This window comes from Papio anubis, chromosome 3 (assembly GCF_008728515.1).
Source record: "Papio anubis isolate 15944 chromosome 3, Panubis1.0, whole genome shotgun sequence".
NCBI lineage: Eukaryota > Metazoa > Chordata > Mammalia > Primates > Cercopithecidae > Papio > Papio anubis.
In genome coordinates, this window is record NC_044978.1 from 108,241,936 (window position 1) to 108,264,106 (window position 22,171).

The window sequence follows — 22,171 nt, forward strand, 5'->3', positions numbered from 1 at the left end:
GGCATCATAGTTACTTCCAAGTTTTAGTAATTATGAATGAAGCCATGACACACATCCAAATACAGAATTTGTGTGGACATATGGTTACCTAAACACCTTAGTGTTAAATTTCTGGTTGTTGCTGATGTTGTTTAAGCCAAGCCATTCAAATAATAGGTAGTGGCATTTCATTATGATGTTCTTTTATATGTCTTATTTCTCAAAAAGCATATGGTACTTAGTAGCTTTCACATACTTGTTTTTCATGCAATTTTGTTAGTACGGTGTCTGTTCAAGTCCTTACCTCACTTTTATTGTTTGTGTTATTATTGAATAGTGAGGATCTTTTATATATTCTAAATACAACTCCATTATCAAATATGAATTTAAAGTAATTATTTTCTCTAAGTCTGTGACTTGCCTTTTCATTCCCTTAGCAGTATCTTTTGATAACAAAGGTTTGATAAAGTTCACTTATCTTTTGTTTTTAATTTTATGATTCATGCATTTTCTGTCCTATCAATAAATCATTTCTGACCTAGGAAATGATGTATACTTTGCCACTTTATCCACAGGTAAGCTTTTATTTCAACAGTTAATTTTAATTTCTATAACTTCAAAAGTGTAATTATAAAAAATCTGATATCTTCTCATATGCTATTTCAATATATGTATTTATTATACATTACATATCTACTAATTCCCAAATTTGACATATTTTGTACTTCTAAATATATCATTTCTCATTTCTGCATTTGTTTTTCATTTATGGTGTCTAGTCTTCTAATGTTTTCTCTTTGTTCCTACTTTATTTTGTGGCTTCTGTCACAATTCTGCAGAACTAATATGGGAAACCATGACCACAACAAGATTTCCTGTTACTTAAAAGGGATACAATCCCATTTCATATCCACATTATATTCCCTTTATAGTTTATGTTCAGAACCTTAAATGGAGATCCAGCTTCTCTCTCTGGCTTCTATTTGAAGATTGAGTATTAACAAATATATGTAACTCTTGGAATATGATGTTCTATTAATCCTCTCTCCTAGTTACCTTCAGATTCTTGAAACTCTTGCTCCACCTCTCAAAAGCTTAAATTCAGGGCATTGTCCCTTGCCTGACCTCCAGCTATTTCCATAGCTTCCTGGGTTTCACCCTGCCTCCTATCCAATGAAGACCAACTGAAAAGTCAGCTTAGATTCAGAGTGATAGTATTTTGATGAAGGTAACAAGTTGTCTTAAAGTATATTTACGTGACGTAAAATTAGATTTCATGCCACTTTAAATTGATAGGACCCAGTTTGCCTCTCTGTAAAACTGGAATATGTCTCTGGATCTCTCCAAAATAATTTCCAGACACTTAGGTATTTTAAATGCAGATCTGGGTCACATTTTTTTTTCTTAATTTTTGGTTTTCAAATGTTTAACACCTGATAATTGAATGATTTTACTTTTTACATATACATAACAAAAACATATTTCTTTCTGTTATTTCCTTATTGATTTGCCAAAAAGAAGTATTATAAATCTATCTATCTATCTATCTATCTATCTATCTATCTAAAAGTATTTCATATATCATACTTGTCTTTGAGAGATAACCACTAGTATATTTTTCTCAAATATTTAAGTTTACTAATACTTGGACTCAAAATTTAAGATATTCAGGGAAACCAACCTGGGTGAATATACTAGTGCAGAGTGACTCCAACTCAGAATTTTGAGGGTGGTGAACAAGAGCAATTTACTTCTCAATTTTTCTTATTCTTTGTGAAAACAATTATTTTAGCTTTATTTCTTTTTATTTTCCTAATCTGTAAGTTTCCCCTAATATGGATTGCAGTATTATTTAACTTGGAAAACATACTCTATTAAACAAATATTGATGACGTCATTCAGGAAAATTGGAAAATCATAATGATTTTAATTAAACAAAAATTATGAATTAAATACATAAGAACCTAAATTCAATAGCCAAAGAAAACTTAAAAATCGTGACACTGAAATTTAAGAGGCATGGAAACTAGAGCAACTCCACTTGAATAGGGGCTGGATAAAACAAGGCTAAAACCTGCTGGGCTGCGTTCCCATAAGTTTAAAGCATTCTAAGAACATTCACAGAACAAGATAGGAGGTCAGCACAAAATACACAGTATAAACACCCTGCTGATAAAATGGGTTGCAGTAAAGAAGCCGACCAAAACCCACCAAAAGCAAGAGAGCCACAAGAGTGACTTCTGGTCGTCTTCAGTGCCACACTCCCACCAGCACCATGCCAATTTACAAATGCCATAGCATTGTCAGGAAGCTGCCCTATGTGGTCAAAAAAAAGGGGCGTTATGAATGACACACCTCTTTTAAAGCAAATAATCAATAAATAACCATAAAAATGGGCAACCAGCAGACCCCGGGACTGCTCTCTCTATGGTGTAGCCATCTTTTCATTCCTCTACTTTCTTAATAAACTTGCTTTCACTTTACTTTATGGACTCGCCTTGAATTATTTCTTGTGCAAGATTCAGGAACCCTCTCTTGGGATCTGGATCAGGACTCCTTTTCTGTAACACAATTAAGTACTGTAACTTTTGGAAATTCTAGTTGAGAACAAGCTCTGCAGGGAAATACCCAAGTGTCCTTGGACAAGTGAAACAACCTATCACTTTTTCAGTCCTAAAAAATCTATGTTCAGGAAATTGGCTCAGACGATATTTAATATGACCTGCAGAGCTCCAACTTTCCTTAATTCTAAATAACTCATTTTTAAACAGATGTGGGGCTGAGTCTTTAGCTCAATTAATAAGTGCTGTATCAAGATTTGTAAATTAAAAAAAAAATACAGCATAATGACAAAAATAGTTATTTCAGGTTTTGTTGCCCCTCAAAATAGTTAAGCACAATACATACTTTCATACTTTCTCTCATTAAACTACAGAAACCATAGGTAAATTCAAGTTCAATTATCAGTATATGAAGAATACATTGAAGTATATGACTTTAAAATTAATTATTGATACAACTTTATTAATTCAGGCCCCTTCAAGTTATTTAGAGGTATAAAAGTACATAATATCTCCATTAGAGTGATAACTAGAGGACATTCATTGGTGAAAATGAGGAAATGAGGTTGCAACAAATTTCATAGAACACAGTAAGTAGATGAAGGATAGTGATTCTAGAAAAGGCAAGAGAAGCAAAGAAAGAAAAAGCTCCAAGAGAGTTTCAGGGGAGGCTGCTGCCATTCTGAACCTGAATATTGTGCACTAGAAAGTTAGAAAGCCAATCTATCACTAGAAAGCTAGAATGCCAATCAAAAATTGTGTTATAGCATAATACTCATATTCATCTAAGAGAGTGACTAAATCTCTTTCTCACACACACAGATACACATACACACACACACACACACACACACGCAAACATACATGCATACCTTCCTCTGCCTACCCACAGATAAATCATTCAGAAAAAAAGAAGTGAACATTAAAATTCTAATCCCCAAACTTGGATGAATTAATCTACAATGGTTTTTAGAAGTCATTAAATACATAAAATGAGAGACTATTCCAGAAATGTATTTAAAGTTGAAGAAATTGATCTTAGATAAAGAACATACTCCTATGTATGTTGTTATTTATGTCCAAAGCTTGAGCTGAAAAATAAAGTCAAGGAAACTGTTCAAAAAATAACCAAAGTAAATGAATACAAGATAAAACGTAGATAAAGCATGGAGGATTCATTGGAGACTTTTAACATTTGCCTACTTTGCCCCAGGACAAGAAGACAAAGAATGTCTTTACAAGGATTGGGAGGACACACCAAGTGCTAAAAGCAAAAAAAAAAAAAAAGAAAAAACACACACACATATGAGAAAATATCTGCAGGGCTGTTACGGACATCAAAGCAAGAGTAAATGAGAAATTTAAAAATCAGCTAAAATCTTCCAAAATGTAACTTGTAATTGCTAAGAAAGAAATGTTTGGAACCTACTACCTTTTCAACAATATAAGATATCAGAAAGAAAAATGTTACAATATTCTAAGAAAAATATGTGATTTATTGTGCATATTTCCAGAGAAAGATTAATAAACTATATGAAGGCAGAATGATGACATTCTCAAATATACAAGTGTTCAAAAATAAATCTTTCCCTATAATATTTCTTAGGATGGTATTTAAGAACTAACCCCAGTACACTGAAATTATACCAGAAAAAACACAAGGTGACCTATGAATAGTGGCTCCATTCAAAAAAGTGGCACAAAGAAGTACCAGGGTACCATGTCTCAAAACTTGATATTATAGAAGGAAAAATGAGTAATCAGAAAAGAAATGGAGAAAGAGGGACAACAAGAAATAAAAGCAGACTGTTTTTATGAATAATAACATTATTATTGTAGAAAACACATTTTTTAAAAGAAATATCAGATGTCTTAGTCAGCTTAGACTGTCTTATCAAAATACCACAGACTGGGTTTACTAAATAACATAAATTTGTTTCACACCGTTTTGGAGGCTGACAAATCCAAAATCTTGGTGGCAACATGGTCAGGGTTCCAGCGAAAGTTCTCCTCACAGCTTGCAGACAGCCACCTCCTCACTGCATCCTCACATGGCAGAAAGAGAGAAGGAGAGAGAGAAAGGGGGTTGGGGGAAGCAGGAAGAAAGGAGAGAGAAAGAGAGCGCTAGATATCTGATGTCTCTTCATATAAAGGCACAAATCTCATCATGTGGGCTCCACCTTCATGACCTCATCTAAACCTAATTATCTCTCAAATACCATTACACTGGGGGTTTGGGCTTGAACATACTAATTTTGGAGGGACACAATTTAGTCCATAGTTCAGAAGAAATAAGATTGTATGATTTTTCATTTCTATAAACTGCTGAAAGCTAAAGTTAACTGAAATGACACACATTTGAAGTTACTGATGACTGTAAATTATCATTTGATCTTTGTGTGAAACAAGCTAAATAAGGAAGATAGTGTAATCCCAACACCCTACTTGCTCAAACATAGGATAGTATTTACATGGTCATTATAATTTAATGTATTATTTGTAACAGGATACATTATTACTTATAACAATATTAATTCTCATATATGCATAATATAAATTATTTTCGAAGTTTAGTCAGCTTATAAAAAAATTATAATTTGTTTAACGTCAAGAAATTAAGGTTAACGACTTGATTATTTGAAAATACGCTCAACAGAGACGAGAAGGAACAAATCAAGAAGAGGAATAGAGGGAAGAGTAAGGATGTAATATCTTCATTATCCTGAAAGTAGGGCATAGTTTATGAAAAAAATTTATGAAATATGATAAAGATATAAGGTTATAATTTAAAGTTTTGTTAGAAGTTATCAAAATATTTCTTGAAACATCTTTTTATGTGAAACCTATGGAGAATAAACATTACAAATAAGGAAGAAAAGGTTAAAGGAACTAAGTCTTCATCACTAATAGCAAGTAGTTGACATATTATTTAAATGTACGCTCAGATAGAATACAAACATGAACAGCTAAAAGAAGACACTCTGAGGAGTGGGAATGGAGGTGAGGCGGTAAAACAAAGGACACCCCTACATTTCATTGCAATCTCTTCAGTAATATTGACTTGTTAGTATTAATATATACACATATGACTTTGATAAAATTAAATTTAATTAAATAAATGATTAAATGCATCAAACTACCTTTCTCAAATCACAACAAAACATTCTACCAAACTGAATATCCCTAAATTAACTAGATGTATATTAACTGCCACATATGTGTAAGGACTTAATTTGAAATACTAGAGAAATATAAAAATGAACAAATCTTGCCCCTGTTTCCAAGACCTCCTGTTTCTTGTTAAATAATTTTTAACTATTAATTTATCAGAATGAAAAACTGTAGCTAACAAATGTATAAAAAATAAAGGATACATTTTAGAAAACTAACCACATTTTAAAGAAATGATGCAGCAAATATTATAATTTATTTTTATATTTATTATATAAACAGCTACTTATGATGCTATTTATGCTGTTGAAAAACCTCGAGAAAGAATTAAAACTTCCACAATATTTATGGAACCAGCATACAATTTCAAAATAATAATCCATTACCTTTAATTAATATCAGCATAGTTATTATAAATTCAGAAGAAAAAGAAAATAAACATATAATTGTAACTTGAAAAAATCATACCTAGGCAAAGTTGGTTGTGTTTCAAGAAGAAAAGATAATTGCTAAAATTCACTATTTAATAGTTACATAGAACAAAATCTGATAACCTTCTTAATTGTTGTTGAAATGAAATAAACATGTACTCTGAAAACTATTCATTTAAAAATTTAAAAAAAACATTAACCTATAAGTATATAAAAATAGAAAGGCAAGAAACGCCAAGAATAAAAATAAAAAACGAGCAATATTGTGGTAGAAAATATTTCCCATGTAAAAAAATGCAGAAAACATGAATGACCATCATATTTAAAATGCTTCTGTACATTAAAAAATAAATATATGTTAGAAAAATAGGAAGTGAAAATAAATAGTACGTAGACTTGGAAATAAAATTGTTTCACAAATACCAGCATATGAAAATGTTCTCTAAACCATTTTTAATCAAGAAAAACAAGAAAGCAGGAAAAAAGCAAGAATAAATTAGAAGATGCTTTATCAAGCTCTCTCTAGTAAAGACAGTTGATCGCTAATAATCCTCATATTCTGTTATTCAAAATTTTGCCTTGTGACAACCTCTGTACTTTTTAGTTGTGAATAGGTAGGTGTATAGCATAGCCAGAGGTCTGCTATACTCTTATGTCAGCAAGGATATCCTGGACCACAAAGCAAGGTTATGTAGAAATCTACCCATGGGCAACAAGAAGGACTTCAACCATTGCTACTCTAGCAATGAAACTAGCCTGTAGAAATGGAAACTGCAGTGATCTGACTTTGCAATTAGCATGAGTTAATACCAAGGCTGATGAGGTCAAATGACAAGAACACAGGTTGAAAGTGCCCATCGTTAGAATAATTAGAGAATCCAAATAGAGAGAACAAAAAGCATACAAAAAACTACAAAGATAATAAAACGAAAACTTTTCCACCAACGATAATAATAATTAAATGATATGCATTTAAGTAACAATTACTCTATGCCACACATTGCCCAAAGTGCTTTGTGCTGCTTCTTCACAATAGTCCTGTAAGCAGGTAGAATTATTATGCCTATTTTATAGGCGAGGCTACTAAGAAATAGAGAGGTTAATTAATTTAATTAACGTCAGATTGAGAAATAACTACAATTGAGATTTTAACCCAGGCAGTCTGGCTTCAGATTCTAGACATTTATTCACTTTGTTATTAAGATCTTCAAATACACTTATTTATACACAAATATAGAACACATTTGGCAATAGAAAATTCCTGGAAGAATGCACAAAAAACTGTTCACTATATGTCATTCCATAAAGTATAATTGAGGTTTCAATGAGATTTTTTTAATCTTAAATTTTTAATACATTAGACATTTTCAAAGCATATAAATTAATCTTGTGATTTAAAATATTTAAATGTACATCCCTTAGGCTAATAAATTGTTTCATATATGGGTGCCCTCCTTATGCAAACAAGCTCTAATTCACTGACCTCATTCTTCACCAGGGACTTTTCTTATCTTCCTCCCTTCCTTCATTGTTAGATGTTTCAGATGAATAGTCCGTTCATTAATTCCTCATTCCATCTGACCCTCTAACTCCTTTATCATCAGCCATTGTTCTTTTGATTTCTTTATTCAACAGAATTTGCCCTTCCATATATCATCAACCAAAAATATATGCCACTGTCCCAAAAGCTCCATTCTGGAAATTATATAAGTATTAGTCTTTATGTATTTATAAGAAGAGATTAAGTTTTCTGGATTAAAATGGGATCTTAAAAAATTAAACTCTCAAATATTTGCTAATATTGTCTTTTGCAAAAATTAAACTTCATATAATACAAAGTATCCGAGGTCTTTTTAGAAAAATAAATGCACCACATAAAAACAACTGATGACAATTTGTTTGTCCTTAGAATTAATTCATGGTAACAATTATGTTAAGATTACTCTGTATTTCTAAAACAAATACCTCTGTGGGCTCTCACTTTTCCCAATATTCTTGGCAAACCTTGAACTTTCATCTTTGTGTATCAGTTGTCGAATGAAGCTGCACAAGGGACATAAGAAACTCTTCTTTGATATTGTGCTGCTCTTAGAATAACAAAGACAATTTTTAACATGCTGTACACGGTAACTGAAGGGTTTATTACATCCTTACTTTATCTCACACCAGTATTTTATCTCACACCGGTATTTCCCTTAATCTTTAGCTCTGGGCTAATTGTCGTTCCAGTTTTTTAAGAACACTACCTTCTTCCTGCCACAAATTTGTCATGAAGAATTCTTCTTCTTAGTCCTTTATGCCTAAGTCCCTTCAACTCAACATCCAGAATTCAGTTTAAAGTTTGTGCCCTCTGACTTCTCTAGATAAGATCAGATCTCGCTTAAATATATTCTCAACATGTTAGTAGAGTTATTTTTACAATTAATGAACAAATATTGATACACTGTCTTTAGCTGAAGCCCATATTTTATCCAGGTTTTATTAATTTTTACTTTTCTTTTTTCTGTTCCTGGATCTCACTATGGATTATCACGTAACATTTACTTATCATATCTCCTCAGGTTATTCTTTCTGTGGTGGTTGCTAGAGCATTCCTTGTTTGGGTGACCTTGACAGTTTTGAAGAATACTAGTCAAATATTTTGTAGGATGTCCCTCTATTGGGATTTGCCTGATTTTGTTCTCATGATTAAACTGAGGTTACAAATTTTAAAGGGAAGATCTCAGAATTACAGTGTCATTCTCATTATAGCATGTCAAGGTTACATGCTGTAAACTTGACTTACCAATGTGAACACTGACCTTGATCACTTGGCTGAAAAAATGTTTGTCAAAGTTTCTCCACTGTAAATGTAATCTCCCTCCAGCCCACACATAAGGTGGAAATTAATAATTCACTTTCTTGATGGTGGAGTATCAACATAAATTATTTAGAACTTTTCCAAAAAACTTTGTTCTTTTCTTCCCCAATTATTTCTTCATTCAATTATTTACTTGTATCAATATATTCTCATGGATATTTCTTTTATACATTGGGTTTAGATAGGCTACTACATCATTAATTTTCTTGCTAAATTTGTTCCAGCTTTGGGCATTGGAAACTTCTTAATTTGTTCTTTTGTTCTTTTAGCATATCCTCCGAGTGAAAATTTTATTTGTTGATCACTCCTTACGTTTTGGCCTAGAAAATGGTCCAGATTCAAACTGTATGTTTCCTACTGCCTCCCTAAAGTTACTCATTTCTCAAAGGAGACCTAGTACCTTATCCTGAAAAATGATATTAGAAATGAGGATCTGGGATCTCAATGTGTGCTTATTTCATTTCTGATGTTAGTGACATTTGTCTTCTCAATTTTATGTCTGTTTATCCTGCCTAGAACTTTATTTTAGTAATATTTTTCAAAAACCAGCTTTTGCATTTATTTTCTGTCTTTAATTAATTGATTTTTATTCTAATTGTTATTTACTTTTCTTCTGCTTGCTTTAGATTTAAATCAGGAAACTTCTTTCTCTAGTTTCCTAACATGGATAATTAGACTGATTTTAAGTCTTCAATTCTAACATAGGCATGAATTCTGTATTTTTTTCTCTAAATATTGCTTGTGTTGCACCCTACACGCTTTGATAAGTTTTATTTTAATTTTATTTAGTTTAAAATATCTTTTTTTTTTTTGAGACGGAGTCTCACTCTGTCGCCCAGGCTGGAGTGCCGTGGCCGGATCTCAGCTCACTGCAAGCTCCGCCTCCCAGGTTCACGCCATTCTCCCGCCTCAGCCTCCCGAGTGGCTGGGACTACAGGCGCCCGCCACTTCGCCCGGCTAGTTTTTTGTATTTTTTAGTGGAGACGGGGTTTCACCGTGTTAGCCAGGATGGTCTCGATCTCCTGACCTCGTGATCCACCCGTCTCGGCCTCCCAAAGTGCTGGGATTACAGGCTTGTGCCACCGCGCCCGGCCTTTTAAAATATTTTTAAAATTTCTCTTGAGGCTTTTTCTTGGCCCTAAAATTCAACATTTTTTCACCTTTCTGTTATTTATTTCTAGTTTAATTTGTTTGCAGTATGAACATTTATTTTACATAATTTGTTTACACAAATGTATTAGGGTGCATTTTATGGCTCAAAATTTAGTTTGTCTTTTTAACTATAATGGGAACTTTGAAGTGATACGTATTTCACTGTTTTTGAATGTTCTATAAATTTTAATTAGTTGAGTGATAATATAATCAAGTAAACTGTATCTTCAGAGACAGTTCTGTCTGCTTAACCTATCAATATCAATTGCTGAGGAAGGTGTTGAGATTTGCAGATGTAATAGTAAATTTCTGTTTTAAATTTTTTTTTTTATTTTCTGATGCATCTTTTTTTTTATTATTATTATACTTTAAGTTCTGGGATACATGTGCAGAATGTGCAGGTTTGTTACATAGGTATACATGTGCCATGGTGGTTTAGTGCACCTATCAACCCATTATCTATATTAGATATTTCTCCTAATGCTGTCCCTCCCCTAGCCCCCCACCCCCCTACAGGCCCCAGTGTGTGGTGTTCCCCTCCCTGTGTCCATGTGTTCTCACAGTTGAGCTCCCATTTATGAGTGAGAACGTGTGGTGTTATGTTTTCTGTCCCTGTATTAGTTTGCTGAGAGTGGTGGCTTCCAGCTTTATTCATGTCCCTGCAAAGAATATGAACTCATCCTTTTTTATGGCTCCATAGTACGATTTTTGATGCTCTATTTTTAGATATATACACAGTAAAGATTGTTGTCTTCTTAGATTCTCTAAGAAGACCCTTTTATGACAATATTCACGTAACATCTGTCTTTACCCATAGTAATTTTTCTTGCTCTTAATTCTGCTTTATCTAAAACAAAGATATCTACTCTACCTTCTTTAGATGAGTGTTAGCATAATATAATTTATTCTGCTTTTATTTTTAACCTGTGTTTTTACATATATAAAGTAGCTTCTGGTCAAAAAGATATAATTGAGCTTTATATTTACACACTCTTAAAAACTATTTTTTCGGCCAGGCACTGTGGCTCATGCCTGTAATCCCAGTACTTTAGGAGGCTGAGGCGGGCAGGTCACAAGGTCAGCAGATCACGACCAGCCTGACCAACATGGTGAAACCGTGTCTACTAAATATACAAAAAATTAGCTGGACACAGTGGTGTGTGCCTGTAATCCCCGCTACTCAGGAGTCCGAGACAGGAGGGTCACCTGAACCTGGGAGGCGGAGGTTGTAATGAGTGCAGATCGCGCCACCTCACTCCAGACTGAGTGACAGAGGAAGACTTCATCCCAAAACAAAAAACAAACAAACAAAACCCTGTCTTTTCTTTGGTGTATTTAAATCATTTATATTTAAAATGACTAATCAAAAATTACTAGTTGTATTAATAATCAGTACGTGAATTAACAACTACCACATTTGTGCCATTTTCTGTTCACAACGCTGGCTCTGTTTCTTTTCCTCCCCGTTTTTTGTCATCTCAGTTTCCAATGGAGTGCTATATGTAATTAAATTGTATATATCCCATGCCCACAAAAAGAAGACAAACAGCCTATTGTGACTAGCTCTATAATTACTACTGACATATTTTGCTGGACACATGTTATACCTGCTTAAGCATTTGATAAAATTGAAATATTAATTGATATTTCTATTTAATTACACTTGAGAAAATATGTTAAGCCATTTCACTGAACATTCAGATAATAACTGCTAAGAAATTACATGTATATTATTCATAAAAACAGAACTAGTTTTAATTCATCACTACTAATAGCAAGAAATCATTGTTTGACAAAAGATGTAATACAGCAATTTCTCATCCTGTTTAAAATTCATGAAACCACATCCACACAGACAAATGCTTATTAATTTCTAAATTGCTTTATTGACTCTAATGACAAAAATATAGGGTTTGCAAGCTGCAATGCAATTATAATTAAAATGAATTTTCTACTGCATATTTAGTAAGACAGATAGTTTGAGTATTTTTACATGTTGTAGATCTTTTTAAATATTACATTGGATTATTAAAGAATGTCAGCATTTTTCAAATAAGCACATTTTCCAAGAAAAAGATAATTTCAGTTTACTACAATACCACATTATGTCGTATATATGAGCCCCTGTGTATTTAACTGGATAATTGGTGTTCTGAGTAACTGGGAAAAAAGGACATGGTAGAATTCCAAAAATGCCCCCACATTCTACACTTCCCTGAGTATGTTCATGTTGCTTCGTGACTTTGCAGCTCCTACCATACCAACAGAGTTTGTTTCCCCACTTCTTAAATCTCAGTTTGACTTGTGACTTGTATCGTCAGTTGAATGTTGTATTAACATAGTTGAATTAACACTGTGCCATTTCAGAAGTTGAAAAGGTCAACAAGCCTGGTGTGCTTCAGTCCTTTCTCATTTAGTAATCTGGCCCAGTAATAAAAATACGTCCAGACTAATCTGGCATTGAATGAGAGATTACATGGAGTAGTGCTGAGCCATCCCAGCCAATACCTTCCTAGGCCAGCCAATCCTCTTTCTCATTAAACTACGTAAGTAAGCCAAATAGAGACCATTTATTCTTGACCTGGATAAGAAGAATCATATTGCAAATGCATGAAGTCCTAGGCAAAAAAATAAAAATAAAAAATTTATTGTGAAATGTCATGGTGGTTTTGTGTTTGTTTAATATAGAGTGTCATAAACTGTGACCATCTATAATCAAGACAACTTTGCATACTTGTGAAAATTCGGATCATAGAAGCATTTAGTGGTAGTTAATACACATATGTGAGAACATATGAGCTGCACTTCCCTTCCAGTATATTTATTTTTATTTGAATATATGCCTAAATAGACGCAGCTATATGATGTTGAAAATGTAAAATTTTATGCATATATAGATATATTAAAAAGTACTGATTTCATGCCTTGTCAAAAATGTAGTGTTTCCTTATGATCTGATATTTTTTGCATTCCAGCATTATTTGTATGTGTGTGTGTTTGTGTGTGTATATTATATAACAACAGACATTTTGATTTACATTAAACTATTGATTTATTGAAATTGGAAAATGAATGGCTGAATTCTATGGTTTTTCTGTAATCTCTTGCAGATGTTATTTAGAATGTTTGATTTTATGTTGAGATTGTTTCTAATTGTAAAGGAATGATCAGGAATATAGAAATATATAAATAGACAATGGGAGGAAGAGTTGTTAATTCTCTAAGTTCAATATATTTTAAGAATACTGAATATTTTTAATCCTAATATTTATTGGAGTTCTTAATTTTGTAGTGGCTCAAGTGATATTTGTTAAATGACTATGTTAATTAATAAAGAATGAACGCATTTCAGTGATGTTATATCTTATAGCAAAGCTAATATATCTTCAGAATGATTTATAATCTCATTGTTATTATTTAACTGCAATTCACTTCTTTATGTGAATTATGTCTAATATTAACTAAATACTTAGTGTGTGCCAGCACTTTCTAAGTGCTTTATAGGCATATATTTGTTAAGAGTTGCCTGCTGAGAGAGACAGAAAACTGAATCTAAACCAAGTAAAATAATATAGAACTTTTATTTGTTTGTGAAATTGAAACATTGAAGCCAAAAGAAGAGGTACTGAAAAGAACTTGTCCCAGGATAATTTGAGTACTCCTATTGAGTTAAATATTCCTAACTCTGGTGAAAGAGTTAGTGTTACCTAAATGGAGACCACAACAAAATTAAAGAGTAGAGGAAAGGTACTACCAATAGTAAAATATTCTGAAAAGAAAAAGTATATATTTATTATAATGCACTTAGTATTGAATAATTTTGTAACTTTATGCATGAAATACTCCTTTTATTTTTTCAGTTTTCAGATTAGGAGACTAAATGAGACAAAATTAGAATACTAATCTGTTTAATTTCAGACACAGTCCTCCTAAAACTTACACTCAATAAGTTTTAAAAAAACTCATTTAAAAACTCAATGAGTTTTTAAACTGCTACAAATTAGTTTTAATTACTGTCATTCCATTGGAATAATATGAAGAGATGAGGAATAAATTTAGTAACAAAATCTGGCCTTAATTTTAACTAGTTTGATACAAATATATCTGCATAAATTATTGTTGTTTATTTGAGTATTTAAAATTTTTTCCATGTTTATTAAATGCCAAGCTTTTAAAAAATATTGATCCCTTTGCTTGTCTTTCCATTACCTTCTCTCCCTCTTTCTCACATTGTCCCTTCAAGTAATGCAGTGTCATAACTGTAACTTTAAGAGGAGAATTGTGTTTTTCATTTAAACAAGACCAGAAGCATCACTAACTTAAAGGAAATTAAAATAGATAAATTTAAATAAGTAATAAAAATGCATAACAACTAAGAATATTTATTCATCAAGCTATCAAGTGATATCTACAAAGAGTCATAAGTCAATATACCTTTGCAATATACAAGTTTGACAACTGACTTACTCCAGCAGGCCAGTCTATAATAAGAACCAAGAAGGAGGTGAACAAAACATGCCTTATGTTTTTTTAATCTCTCTATAATATACTAATCTGTGAAGACTGAAAGATTGATTAAAGTTGCTAAAGTCATTCCGTAGTTTTTGTTGCTGTTTGTTGCTGTTCTTGTTTAAGACGGAGTCTTGCTCTATTGCTAAGGCTGGAATGCAGTGGTGTGATCTCAGCTCACTACAACTCCCGCCTCCCAGTTCAAGCAATGCTTGTGCCTCAGTTCCCTGAGTGGCTGAGACTGTAGGCATGTGCCACCATGCCTGACTAATTTCCATAATTTTATTAGACAGGGTTTGCCATGTAGGCCAGCCTGGTCTTGGACTCCTGACCTCAGGATATTCACCCACCTCAGCCTCCCAAAATGCTGGAATTACAGACTTGAGCCACCTTGCCCAGCCCATATAGTAATATTAATCTAAGTTATTTGGCATTGGAATAGTAGAGTATATAAACATAGTTTTACCTGTTATATTCTATACATGTGGATGTTGTGCTTGTATGTGTGCATGGGCATGTGTGGGAACGTATGTGTATGGGAATGTGTGTGTGTGTGTATACACACACATTTTTCACTCTATTTTTTTTTTTTTCTTTTTTTGAGACGGAGTCTCACTCTGTGGCCCAGGTTGGACTGCTGGAGTGCAGTGGTGTGAACTTGGCTCAATGCGACCTCTGCCTCCCAGGTTCAAGTAATTCTCCTGCCTCATCCTCCCCGGTACCTAGGATTATAGGTACATGACACCAAACCCAGATAATTTTTGTACTTTTAGTACGGATGGGGTTTCACCATGTTGGCCAGGCTGGTCTCAGAATCCTGACCTCAAGTGATCTGCCTGCCTCAGCCACCAAAAGTGCTAGGATTATAGGCATGAGCCACTGCAATCAGCCCACTCTATTCTTTAATTCATTGAGCTTCCCTGTTTTGCAAAAAGATTAAGTCAGTCAGGTGATATTGGTCTTGTAGTGTGAGTTTGAAAATGTTAAGTCCTCATTAATTTTTAAAAATAGTGTGAGTAGGATTTGTGCCAGTTATTCTTTTTTTAATTATTATTATACTTTAAGTTCTAGGGTATATGTGCACAACGTGCAGGTTTGTTTCTTTAAATGTTTCAGATAATTCAATAGGGAGGTAATCCTATTCTGGGCTTTTCTTTGACAGGAGATATTTTATTACTGCTTCTATCTGACTACAAGTTATTGGTCTATCCAAGTTTTGGACTTTTTCATGTTTCAATCTTGGTTTGTATGTCTTAGAATTTACCATTCCATCTAGGTTTTCCAATTTATTGGCATGTAGTTGTTCATAACAGTCTCAAATGATCCTTTGAATTTTTGTGATATCAGTGATAATGTCTGCTTTTGCATGTCTGATTTTATTTATTCTAGTTTTCTCAATTTTCTTTCAGTTAGTCTGGCCAAAGTTTGTCAATTTTGTTTATTTATTAAAAAAAAATCAACTTGCCATTTTGTTTATCTTTTATATATATGTTTAGTCTCAATTTCATTTATTTCAGCTCTGATTTTTATTATTTCTTCTACTAATTTTGACTTCAGGGGGATTTACTTTTTTAGGCCTTGGAGAGGCATTGTTGGGTTGTTTATTTGAAGTTGTTCTACGTTTTCAGTATAGGTATTTATTGCTATATACATGACTCTTAGTACTGTTTTTGTTGTATTCCATAGAATAAATTACAGGTTAATACCTCTGATGATCACAGATGCAAAATCCTCATCAAAATGCTAGCAAACAAAATTTAATAGCACATTAAAAGATCATTCATCATGATCAAGTGAGATTTATCCCAGGGATACAAGAATGTTTCAACAAATACAAATTAATAAATGTGATAGATCATATCAACAGAGTGAAGAAAAATAAATCATATTATTTCAATAGATGCCCTAAAATAATTTTATAAAATTCCACATCGCTTTATGTTAAAAAACTCTCAAAACTACCATACATAACAAATCCACAACTAGTATTGTATTGAATGGAGCAAAATTAAAAGGGTTTCTTGTAAGATCTTGAACAAGACAAGGATGCTCCCTTTCACTACCTTTATTCAACATACTACTGAAAGTCCTAGCAGGAGCAACCAGATAAGAAAAAGAAGTAAAGGACATCGAAGTTTGAAAGGAATAAGTCAAATTATTCTTGTTTGCAGACAATATAACCTTATAGTTAGGAAAACCTAAAGACTACCAATAAACTATTAGAACTGATTAACAAATTAAGTAAAAAACACAAAATGAACATTAAAAAATTTGTAGTTTATTTTATTTTTTGCCTTTAATTTTTGTACATACATACTGTGTATACATATTTATGGGGCACATGAGATGTTTTGGTACAGGCATGTAAAGTGAAACAAGCACATCATGAAGATGGGGGTATCCATTACCTCAAGCACTTATCCATTGAGTATCAAATGATTCAATTACACTTTTTAAATTATTAAATTATTTCAAAATGTACAGTTATTGTTAACTATAGTCACCCTGTTGTGGGATCCAACAGTAGGTCTTATGTATTCTTTCTAAATATGTTTTGTACACATTCATTACACCAGCCATCACCCAAGCCCCTCACTCCATTTCCCAGCTTCTGGTAACCATTCTTCTACTATTTATGAGTTCAATTGTTCTGATTTTTAGATCCCACAAATAAGTGAAAATATGCAATATTTGTCTTTCTGTGCATGACTTATTTAACTTCACATAATGGTCTGAATTTCCATTCATGTTGTTGCAAATGACTGGATCTCATTCTTTTTTATGACTTAATAGTACTCCATTGTTTATATGTGCCACATTTTTTTCTTTATTCATTTGTTTATTAATGGACCCAGGCTGCTTCCAAATCTAAATTGTTGTAAACACTGCTGCAACCAAATTGACAGTGCAGATATCTTTCTGATCGACTGAATACGTTTCATTTTGGTATATAACGAGCAGTGGGATTGCTGGATCATATGGTAGCCCAATTTTTGGTTTTCTGAGGAACCTCCAAACTGTTCTCCATAGTGGTTGCACTAATTTACATTCACATCAACAGTGTATGAGGGTTGCCTTTCTCAACCACCTCTTAAGCATTTGATATTGCCTGTTTTTGGATATAAGTCATTTTAACATGGGTGAGATGGTTTGTCATTACAGTTTTGATTTGCATTTCTCTGATGATCAATGATATTGAGCACATTTTCAGATGCCTGTTTGCTATTTGTGTGTCTTCTTCTGAGAAATATCTATTCAAGTCTTTACCCATCTTTTAATTGGATTATTAGATAATCTCCTATAGAGTTGCTTGGGCTACTTATATATTCTATTTATTAATTATTTGTCAGATGGCTAGTTTGCAAATATTTTCTTTCATTCTGTGGGTTGTCTCTTCATTTTGTTGATTGTATCCTTTGCTGTGAGTAAGTTTTTTCACTTGATGTAATCCAATTTGCACATTTTTGCTTTGGCTGCTTGTGCTTGTGGGTTATTGCTTAAGAAATCTTTGCTCAGATCAATGTCCTGGATATTTTCTCCAATGTTATCTTGCTGTATTTTCATAGTTTAAGGTCTTAGATTTAAGTCTTTAATACATTTTGAATTGATTTTTGTATACTGCAAGAGGTAATGGTTTTAGTTTCGTTCTTCTGAATATGATCATCCAGTTTTACCAGCACCATTTCTTGAAGAGGCTGTGTTTTCCTGAGTATATGTTCTTGGCCCATTGTCAGAAATGAGTTCATAGTAGGTATGTGATTTTGTTTCTGGGTTCTCTATTCTATTCCATTTGTCTATGTGTCTGTGGCTATGTCATGTTTTTTTGGTTACTATAGCTCTGGGGTATAGTTTAACGTTAAGTCATGTGATATATCCAGTTTTGTTTCTTTTTGTTTAGGATAGCTCTGGCTATTCTGAGTCTTTTGTGGTTCCATATACATTTTAGGATTTTTTTTCCATTTTTGTGAAGAATTTCATTGATGTTTTGATAGAGATTGCATTGAGCCTGCAGATGGCTTTGGGTAGGATAGACATTTTAACAACTTTGATTATTCCAATCTGTGAACATAGACTATTTTTTATTTTTATGCTCTCTTTGATTTCTTTCATCAGTGTAGTACAGTTTTTATTATAGAGATCTTTCACCTCTTTGGTTAATTTCTACCTATTTTCATTTTATTTTATGTGTGGCATTGTAAATGGAATTACTTTTTACATTTATTTTTACCCTGCTCACTGTTGGCATATAGAAATGCCATTGATTTTGTATGTTGGTTTTGTACCCTGCAACTTTACACAATTTGTTGATTAGGTCTAATAAGTTTCTTGTAACATCTCTAAGTTTTTCCAAAGATAAGATCATATTATCTGCAAACAAGGTTAATTTGACTTCTTCTTTCCAATTTGGATGCCCTTTATGTCTTTCTCTTCTCTGATTGTTCTAGTTAAGATTTCCAGTGCTACATTCAATAACAGTGGTGACAGTGGGCATTGTTGTTGTGTTCCAGATCTTAGAGGAAAGGCTTTCATTTTCTTCCAACTCAGTATGGTACTATTAACAGCTGTGGGTTTGTCATATATGGCTTTTGTTATGTTGAGGTATGTTTCTTCTACCTCCAGTTTTTTCAGGGTTTTTCTCATAAAGAGATGTTTAATTTTATAAAATTATTTTTCAGAATCCATTGAAATGATTATATTGTATTTATCATTCATTTCATTGATAAGGTTTATCACATTGATTAATTTATGTATATTGAACCATCCTTGGATCCCTGAGATAAATCACACTTGTTCAGGATGAATGCTCTTTCTAATATATTGTTGAATTAAGATTGTTAGAATTTTGTTGAAGGGTTTTGCATTACTATTCATCAGAGATATTGGCCTGTAGTTTTCTATTATTGGTGCTTCCTTGTCTTGTTTTGGTATGAGGGTAAAAACTGGACTAGTAGGATAAGTTTGGAAATAATCACTTCCCCTCTGTTTCTGGAAAAGTTTGAGGATAATTGGCATGCTATTTTAAATGTTTGGTAGAATTCCATAATAAAATCCAGGCTTTTATTTACTAGGTTAATTTTTAATACAGTTTTGATCTTCTTACTTTTACTGGCCTGTTCAGGTTTTGAATTTCTTTCTTGTTTAATCTTGGTAGGTTGTATTTACCTAGGAATTTGTCAATTTCTACTAGATTTTGCAATTTATAGGCATACAGTTGCTCATAGTAGTCATTAATGATCTTTTGAATTTCTATTGTATCAGTTATAATGTCTCCTTTTTCAGTTCTGATTTATTTATAGGTTGATGCAAAAGCTATTGTGGTTTTGGCCATTAAAAGTAATTACAAGAACAACAACTGCTTTTGCACCAAAATAATATTTGGTTCTTCTCTCATTTTTTGTTGTTAGTCTGTCTGAATGTTTGTAAATTTTGTTTAACATTTCAGAAAACCAACTTTGTGTTCATTTATCTTTTGTATTGTTTTTCAAATTTCCATTTCCTTTATTTCAGTTCTGACCTTTATTATTTCCTCTATTATTTATTTGTTTCTGCTCTTTTGTGGTTTAACTTGTTTTTGCTTTTCTAGTTTTTTAAGATTCACCACTAGATTGTTTATTTGTACATTTTCCTCTTTTTCGACGTAAGCACTTAAAGCTATAAATTTTGATCTTAGATCTTAGTATTGTTTTGTTGTATCCTGTAGGTTTTACTATGTTGTGCTTCCATTATTATTTATTTCAAGAAACTTTTCAATTTTGTTTTTAATTTCTTCATTGGCTCACTGAGCATTCAGAAGCATATTGTTTAACTTCTGTGTATTTATGTAGTTTTCAAAATCCTCTCATTAATTTATAGTAATATTCTATTGTGACCAGAGAAGATGATTGATATTATTTCAACTTTTTTAATGTTTTAAGATTTGTTTTGTGACCTAATATATAGTCTAGTCTTGAGAGTGATCCATTTGCTAAGGGGAAGAAGGTGGATTCTGCAGCTCTTGGATGAAAAGTATGTATTAGATTCATTTGTTCTATTATGCTGATGAAGTCTGATGTTTATTTTTTGATTTTCTATCTGGAAGATGTGTCCAGTGCAGAAAGTGGGGTGTTGAAGTCTCCAGTTACCATTGTGCCAGAGCCTATCTGTTTCTTTAGCTCTAATAATATTTCCTCTATATATCTCGGTACTTCTGTGTTTGGTGCATATATGTTTAAAATTGTTGTGTCCTCTTGATACCTTTCTCTATATATAGTGACTTTCTTTGTCTCTTCTTATAGTTTTTGCCTTGAAATCTTTTTGGTCTGATATAAGTATAATGACTCCTGCTCTTTTTTGGTTTTCATTGTCGTGGATTGCTTTCTTCATCCCTTTATTTTAGTCTATGTATATCTTTATAGGTGAAGCTTGTTTCTTGTAGGCCACAGATCAGTAAGTTCTGTTTTCTCAATGATTCATCCAGTCTATGTTTTTTGATTGGAGAGTTTAGTTCATTTATATTCAATGTTATTATTGATAAGACAAGACTTACTTTTGCCATTTTCTTTGTGTTGTTTCTATTTATATCTTACCGTACTGACTGTGTTTGAAAAATTATTGTATGTATTACTTTTTATTGGTTTAAAGTTTGGCATTTCTACTTAGGATAAGAGTAGTTTATACATCATAGTTACAGTGTTACAATATTCTGTGTTTTTCTGTGTACTTATTTATTACCAGTAAGTTTTGTACCTTCAGATGACTATTTATTGTTCCTTAATGTCCTTTTCTTTCTGATTGAAGTATTCCCTTTAGCATTTCTTGTAGGATGAGTCTGGTATTGCTGAATTCCTTCAGCTTTTATTTGGTCCAGTATTTATTTCTCCTTCATGTTTGATTTTTTTTTTTTTTCTATTTCTTCAGCACTTTGATATTTCATGCCACTCTTTCCTGGTCTATAAGGTTTGTACTGAAAAGTTTGGCACTAGATATGTTGGAGCTCCATTGTATGTTATTTTTTTTTTTCCTCTTGTTTTTAGGATCTCCCTTTATCCTTGACTTTTGAGAATTTATTAAATCCCTTGAGGTAGTCTTCTTTGGGTTAATTCTGCTTGGTGTTCTATAACATTCTTTTACCAGATATTGATATCTTTCTCTAGGTTTAGGACGTTCTCTGTTATTATTTTTTAAATAAATTTTCTACCCTTATGTCTTTTCCTACTTTCTCAGCACACTGTCTTATTATAAGAAAAAAGCATAACCGCCAGAAGAAATCACAGGCCTGTTTTCAACATTAATAAATAAAAACAACTTTCAACCAGGAATATCATACCCCACCAAATAAAGCTTCTTAAGCAAAGGAGGAATACTGTCTTTCTCAGACAAGTATGCACTAAGGAAATTTATTACCACCAGACCACCCTTTCAAGAGGTACTTGGGGAAGTACTAAACATGGAAGCAAATGATTGAAACCTGTTACCTATAAAATACACCCAAGCACATAGCCCACAGACACAATAAAGCAACCACACAA